At 36.0% G+C, this 7,873-nt stretch overlaps 1 non-coding gene across 1 annotated transcript; it reads right to left on the bottom strand.

Moving 5' to 3' along the window:
* Positions 1 to 2,275: 2,275 nt before the first annotated feature.
* Positions 2,276 to 2,382, bottom strand: LOC131173550 (small nucleolar RNA R71). The gene has a single exon (XR_009143866.1). It is a non-coding gene; the product is annotated as a small nucleolar RNA R71 (small nucleolar RNA).
* Between the last annotated feature and the right edge of the window lie 5,491 nt (positions 2,383 to 7,873).

Genomic DNA, 7,873 nt, shown 5'->3' on the forward strand with positions numbered 1-7,873 from the left:
TTAGTTAATTTCATTAGTTATTTAGTTAGTTTTTCATAATTGCCAATTTTGGATTAATTTGTAATTTTTACTTTGTTCTGTAGGAAAAATGGTGTTTTTGAAGGACTAAAAAGAAATTTTGCCATTGAGGAGTGATTTCTACAGCCAAAGATGTCAAACAAGTTTCAAAGTTGAAATATGCATTGGCCAAATTGCGCATAACTTGCCGCATAAGTTATGCAGATCTGCATAAGAAGAAGAAACACTGTTCCAATACCTGCCGAATTGTGTATAAGGAGAGTGCATAGCTTATGCAGATTCACGCCTCCCTTATGCAATCTCACGGAATTATGCATAACTTATGCGCCTGGTCATGCAGTTTCGCATAAGTGAACCAGAAACCAGCCGAAAACTGTATAAGGGACTGCATGACTTATGCAGTCCCACAAAGATTTCATTAATGAGCTGGCAGAATATTCCCTCAGAAAATCTCACCTCAAACACACCATTTTAGGGCTCCATGTCAGAAAAAGTTATAAATAGCCCCATATCCCATTTTAGAAGGGAAAAAAAAAAAAGAAAGGAAGAAAAGGGAAAGGAGCAAGCAGCAGCTGAAGAGTCGCAATCATCTCCCACACCATTTCCAACCAGATTTGGAGATTTCTTTCTTTTCTTATATTTTTCCTACCTTTCTAGTGTTGGACTTCTTGTTTCTTAGCTTAGATTAAAGCTTTATTTCCATATTAACTCAGAATATCTTGTAAATATTATGGATAGTGAGTAGTTTAATTAGATTCTGGAGTAAGGGATGTAATATTTGAGATATTTTGTGGATTTTGATTGGGTAATTCATATTTGTGGCCTTAATGAGTTTTATTAATTTCTTGTGTGCTTAATGACATGCTTAGTGTAGGATCCCATTAAGTGATGTTCTTAATCCATGGTTGAGGCACCGAAAGGAGAAGGCCTTGTGATAGATAATCAAGAAATTGGACTTAATTAACTTAGATCTAGAAATAGACTAAGGATTAAGAGGATTCACAAATTAATTAAAGAACCTAATGGGTCTTAATTAACTCTAACTCCACGAAAGTAGGATTAGATTGATTAAGGCACTCTTTGTCTCACTCGAAAGGGTATTCAAAGGATTTAAGAATTAATCTCCTTAAAACTCGTAAGTTCCACAAGATTGGATAACCAATTTAAAATCCCAAAATAGCTTGAATATGAAATCCCGAACTCCGGAATCGCCCTTTTATCATTGTCAATTTCTAATTGAATTTAATTACTTGCCATTTTAAATATTGCCATATTTGAATTTGCTTATTTTAATTTGATGCAAATTTAGTTAAATCATTACATAGTTGAATAGATTATTAATTTTGCACATATAGATTTCATACTCCAATACCCATCAATTATTTGCTTTAACTTCAAAAATAGTTCAATTTAGTTAGAATTTTTATATCAAAAATTCAATCATTAACTCAACTCCTCGTGGGAACGATAACTTTTCTATATTACTTGTACGACCCGTGCACTTGCGGTTGGGCCACATCAAGTTTTTGGCGCCGTTGTCGAGGAGTTGTTTGTTTAAGATTGAATTCTTGATTTTTTTTAGTTGTTTTTAGTTCTATCTTTGTTATCTTTTCATTTTGTGTTTGTTTGTTTTTTTTTTAGGTACTCTTAATCTTTCATGAGAAGAGCTAGAAGCACAAGTGACACATCCTTATTGTTTGATCCTGAAATTGAGAAATTTTGTAAAGCCAACAAGAAAGAAACCAGAAGAAGGAAAAAAGCTTTGAGAGAAACTGAATTAGAAGCAGACATGGCTGATGAAAGAATCAGAATTGGTGGCGGTAATGCTGGAAATGATCGAAACAATAAAAATGCAGCCCAAGGTGAAGAGGTTGTAAATGCTAATGTGCCTAGGGGAAGTATGATGGATCATGCTTTTCCTCGTTTTGATGATTTAAGAGAAAGCATAGCAAGACCAAGAATTTATGCAAATAGCTACAAGATGGATTTTGGAGTTCTTCAAATGATTCAAAATTCTCAATTTGGGGGACATCCTTCTGAAAATCCACACACACATCTAAAGAAGTTTGCTATGATTTGTGATATGCAAAAACAACCTGGAGTATCTGATGATGCAGCAAGATTGAAGCTATTCCCATTCTCTTTGAAAGATAGAGCATTGGATTGGCTTGATTCTTTACCTTACAACTCCATTACAAATTGGGAGCAACTCACTGATGCATTTCTTGCACAATATTTTCCACCTGGAAAAACTCAAGAATTGAGGAATCAAATGACAGCTTTTAGACCAAGAGAAGATGAAACTCTCTATGAATCATGGATGAGATGGAAGGAATTAGAGAGACAATGCCCACATCATGCCAATGTCACTCCTACAATTAGAGGGATTATTGATGCTCAAACAGGAGGAGAATTTATTATGAAGCATGAAGATGAAGCTTATGAGCTATTGGAGAAAATTGCAAAGAATACTCATCTTTGGAGTAGTCCAAGAGGACCAGCTCCAACTCAAAAGAAGCAAGCTGCTGGAATGTATGACCTTGATCCATTCAACATGATTAATGCAAAGTTTGATGCACTTACAAATGTTTTGGCTAAGAAGATGGAAGATTTAAGTATGTTGGTTAGTTCATCATCATCATCTGGAAGTTCACAACAAGTTGCTTATGCAGAAGGAACTGCCAGCTGTGGAGTCGACTATGGAGAGCAAGCAGCATATGTTGGTAATTATGGAAACAAACAAATGGGGAATCCTTACTCTCAAACTTATAATCCAACTTGGAGGAATCATCCCAACTTTTCATGGGGAAATCAGCAAAGTCAAGTTCCAAATCAGAATTTTCAACCACAACAGCAACAAGGAATTCCATATCAGCAAAATAGGCAACCATTGCCTAATTTTCAGCAAAGAAACATGAATCCTGCACCTCTACCAAAACAGCAAGAACAAAGTTCCACCACAGAAGCTTTATTACAACAGATTCTTGCTAACCAAACTAAGCATGATGAAGAGATGAGAGAGATGAAAGCAAGGCTGGAACAGATGCAAACACATAACAGAATGCTGGAAAATCAGATTGCATAACAAGCATCTTCCTCAGGTACCAAGTCTTTTGGAAAACTTCTAAGTCAACCAGAAAACCCAAGAGAGCAGTGTCAAGCTATTACTTTAAGAAGTGGGAAAGTTATAAATAATGAGAAGAGTGAAAAAAAATGAGAAGAGTGAAAATAGTGAGAAGAGAGAAAATGAGAAAGAAACTGATGAGAGTGAAAAACAAGAAAGTGAGAAAGAAAGTGCAGAGAAATGTAAAGAAAAAATTGAAGAGAAGGAAGAGAAATATATACCTCCAGAGCCTTACAAGCCACAACTCCCCCTTTCCACAAAGATTTCAAAAAGCCAAGCTTGATAAGCAATTTGGAAAGTTCTTGGAGGTCTTGAAGAAGCTATACATAAATGTGCCTTTTATTGATGCTCTTTCACAAATGCCCTCTTATGCAAAATTCTTAAAAGAAATTCTCTCAAACAAGAGGAAACTTGAAGACCATGAAACTGTAGCTTTGACAGAAGAGTGCAGTGCTATCCTCCAAAGGAAACTTCCTCCAAAGCTCAAGGATCCAGGGAGTTTCTCAATTCCATGCCACATTGGGGAATCATGTTCTACAAAAGCTTTATGTGATTTAGGGGCTAGTGTTAGCCTTATGCCCCTCTCCATTTATGAGAAGCTCAATATGGGAGATCTTAAGCCAACCCACATTTCTCTTCAGTTAGCTGACAGATCAATTAAGTATCCTGAAGGGATTTTGGAGAATGTGCCTCTGAAGGTTGGGAAGTTCTATATACCTGTTGACTTTGTCATCTTGGACATGGAAGAAGATTCTAATATTCCAATTATCTTAGGGAGGCCTTTTAGCTCTGTGAGGAGCATTGATTGATGTTAAGGGAGAAAAATTGACTCTTAGAGTTGGTGAAGATCAATTGGTTTTCAATATTAATAACACTATGAAGAAGCATCATTCTGAAGCTGATACTTGTTTGAGAATTGATATCATTGATGAGCTGGTTGAAGAACACTTCAGAAAAAGATATCCAGAAGATCCACTTGAAAATTGTTTGGTTCATGGAGGAGGCATAGACTATGATAACCCTTATGTGGCTGCATATGCTCAACATTTAGAGGGAAGTCCACCATTCATTTCTGCTCCAGTTTTTCAACTCACACAAAAGGAAAAAGTCGAATCTAAGCAACGATCATTCAAGGAAGAAGATGCACCTAAGGTAGAACTTAAGCAACTTCCTTCTCAGCTCAGGTATGAATTTCTTGGCACTAATAACACTTATCCAGTAATTGTAAATGCAAACTTGAGTACCTTAGAGGTTGATAAGTTGTTAAGAGTGTTGAGGCAATTCAGAAAAGTTTTAGGATATACCATAGATGACATTAAGGGAATAAGCCCACACTTTTGCATGCATAGAATTATTTTGGAAGAAAATTATAAGCCATCTATTGAACATCAGAGGAGGTTGAACCCAAATATGAAAGAAGTTATTAAAAAGGAAATTTTGAAGTTGCTTGATGCAGGGATCATATATCCTATCTCAGACAGTACTTGGGTGAGCCCAGTACATGTTGTCCCAAAAAAGGGTGGAATGACAGTGGTCAAAAATGAAAATAATGAATTAATTCCCACCAGAACAATGACTAGTTGGCGAATGTGCATAGATTACAGAAAATTAAATATTGCCACTAGAAAAGATCATTTTCCACTTCCTTTCATTGATCAAATGTTAAAAAGATTGGCTAGGCATTCTTATTTTTGCTATTTAGATGGATACTCAGGTTTTTTTCAAATCCCTATCCATCCAAATGATCAAGAGAAAACCACTTTTACTTGTCCATATGGAACCTTTGCTTATAGAAGGATGCCATTTGGGTTGTGTAATGCACCAGCCACTTTTCAAAGGTGCATGATGGCAATCTTCTCAGATTTCATTGAAGATATAATGGAGGTTTTTATGGATGACTTTTCTGTTTATGGATCTTCACTTGACATATGCTTGGCTAACCTTTCTAAAGTTTTTCAGCGATGTGCAGATACTGACCTTGTGTTAAACTGGGAAAAGTGTCATTTTATGGTTCAGGAAGGGATAGTGCTTGGACATTTGGTATCTAACAGAGGAATAGAGGTTGATAAAGCCAAGATTGAAGTGATAGAGAAGATGGCTCCTCCTACCAATGTCAAGGGAATTCGAAGTTTTCTAAGACATACCGGGTTCTACAGACACTTTATCAAGGATTTTTCTAAAATAACTAAACCTCTGTCTAATTTGTTAAGTCATGACATACCATTTGTATTTGACCAAGAGTGTTTGGATGCCTTTTACAGGTTGAAGCAAGCTCTTATCACTGCACCAATTATGCAACCGCCCGATTGGAGCCTACCTTTTGAAATTATGTGTGATACTAGCAACTATGCAATTGGAGCTGTTCTTGGTCAAAGAAGGACAAAAAGGCTTATGTTATTTATTATGCTAGTAGAACATTGGATAAGGCTCAAACAAATTATGCAACAACTGAAAAGGAATTTTTAGCAATTGTCTTTGCTTTGAAAAAGTTCAGACCTTACATTATTGACTCAAAGGTGGTTATATTTTCAGATCATGCAGCCATCAGGTATTTACTCCATAAAAAGGAGGCTAAACCTAGGCTCATTAGGTGGATTCTGATGCTACAAGAGTTTGATTTGGAGATTAGAGATAAGAAGGGAGCTGAAAATGTAGTTGCAGATAATCTTAGTAGGTTGAAATTGGATGATGAAGAAATGGATGAAGTCCCTATTGATGAGTTTTTCTTGGATGAACAACTTTTCTCTCTTGTTGCTAAACTACTTTGGTATGCAGACTTGGTGAATTATCTATCTTGTGGAGTCTTACCTCTAGGAATGACATGGCAACAAAAGAAAAAGTTTTTGCATAAGGTAAAATTTTATAGATGGGATGATCCTTTACTCTTTAGGAGATGTTGTGATGGTTTAATAAGAAGATGTATTCCTGATGAGGAGACACAGAGTGTTATGCATCATTGCCATGCTTCTGATTATGGAGGACATTTTGGAATCTCTAAAACAGCTAGTAAAATTTTGCAAGCTAGTTTCTTTTGGCCAAATCTTTTTAAGGATGTGAGGAAATTTGTGTTGGAATGTGATAAATGTCAAAGGAGTGGAAATTTGTCAAAAAGAGATCAAATGCCCCTAAATGATATTCTTGAAGTAGAATTATTTGATGTCTGGGGAATAGATTTTATGGGGCCATTTCCTCTTTCATATGGTAATAGATACATCCTAGTTGGGGTTGACTATGTGTCAAAGTGGGTGGAAGCTATTTCAACTCCAACTAATTATGCTAGAGTGGTAGTGAAATTCTTGAAGAAATTTGTCTTGAGTAGATTTGGAGCTCCTAGGGTTGTAATTAGTGATGGTGGTTCACATTTTTGTAATAAGCAATTTGAGAGCTTAATGAGGAAGTATGGTGTAGTGCACAAGATAGCTACCCCATACCACCCTCAAACTTCAGGTCAAGTTGAAATTTCTAACAGAGAACTCAAACACATCTTGGAGAAAACAGTGAGCAATTCTCGGAAAGATTGGTCTGTCAAACTAGATGATGCTTTATGGGTATATAGGACTGCTTATAAAACCCCTATAGGAACTACTCCCTTTAGGTTGGTGTATGGTAAGTCTTGTCATTTACCTGTGGAGCTAGAACATAGAGCATATTGGGCCATTCAGACCTTGAATTTTGATCTTAAGCAAGCTGGTGAGAAAAGGTTATTGCAACTTAATGAGCTTGAAGAATTGAGGATGGATGCCTATGAAAGTGCCCGTATTTATAAAGAAAGAACTAAAGTTTGGCATGATAAGCATCTTAGGAAAAAGGAATTCAAAGAGGGTGATTCAGTTTTGTTGTTTAACTCAAGATTGAAATTGTTCCCTGGAAAACTTAAATCAAGGTGGACTAGTCCATATAGAGTTTCTAAGGTTTTCCCTTATGGAGCAATTGAAATTTGAAGTGAAAAAAATGGGAATTTTAAGATCAATGGGCATAGATTGAAACATTACATAACTGGAGACCCAATAAAGGGAACAAGCTATTATAAGCTCTCCAATCCCTCACCTCTTTTTAGTGAAATGCATGAAGAGTCCAGCTAAGGACTATAAATTAGCCCTCTTAGGAGGCATCCCAAGTTCTTTTATTTTCCTTTTTGTTGATTTACTTTTATTTACATTGCTTTTGTTTTTATCTTAAATCTCCCCAAATTCAATTTTTGACATTGTTGAATCTTGTCCCTTGTAGATGTATTTCAATGGATGAAGGTTGGTGAACTGCTGGGGAGTGACTCTTAATCTGAAATTATGTCCTTCAACTCTCCCAAAATTGATTGATTTTTACTGCATAACCTGTGCAGGTTTGCTACTTTGTTTATGCAGAAAAATGAAATTGCAGCAAGGAAGGGTCTGCAGCACATGGCTTATGTTTCTTGGTGAGGTTGGGTGTGTAACTTTTAAGTATTTGTGCTTATCATGTTAATGTGATGGTAAGTGGGTCATTTTTGTAGTTTTGAGCTTATTTGGGTTGTGAGATTCAAGGTGGACATACTGCATTTTCTTGGCATGACTTGGGGAGTTCATCATTTGTGGATAGATGCAACTTTATGCAGATTTTATTGAGTTTTAATGTATTAAATGTTGATTTGTAGAATTTGAGTTGAAATGGCATGATTCATAAATGCCTTTTATGCAGGATTCACTTCTACAAGCTTGTGTGATGCAATTTTGATGGACTTTGTATATATTAATG

This window comes from Hevea brasiliensis, chromosome 14 (genome assembly GCF_030052815.1).
Source record: "Hevea brasiliensis isolate MT/VB/25A 57/8 chromosome 14, ASM3005281v1, whole genome shotgun sequence".
NCBI classification, from domain to species: domain Eukaryota; kingdom Viridiplantae; phylum Streptophyta; class Magnoliopsida; order Malpighiales; family Euphorbiaceae; genus Hevea; species Hevea brasiliensis.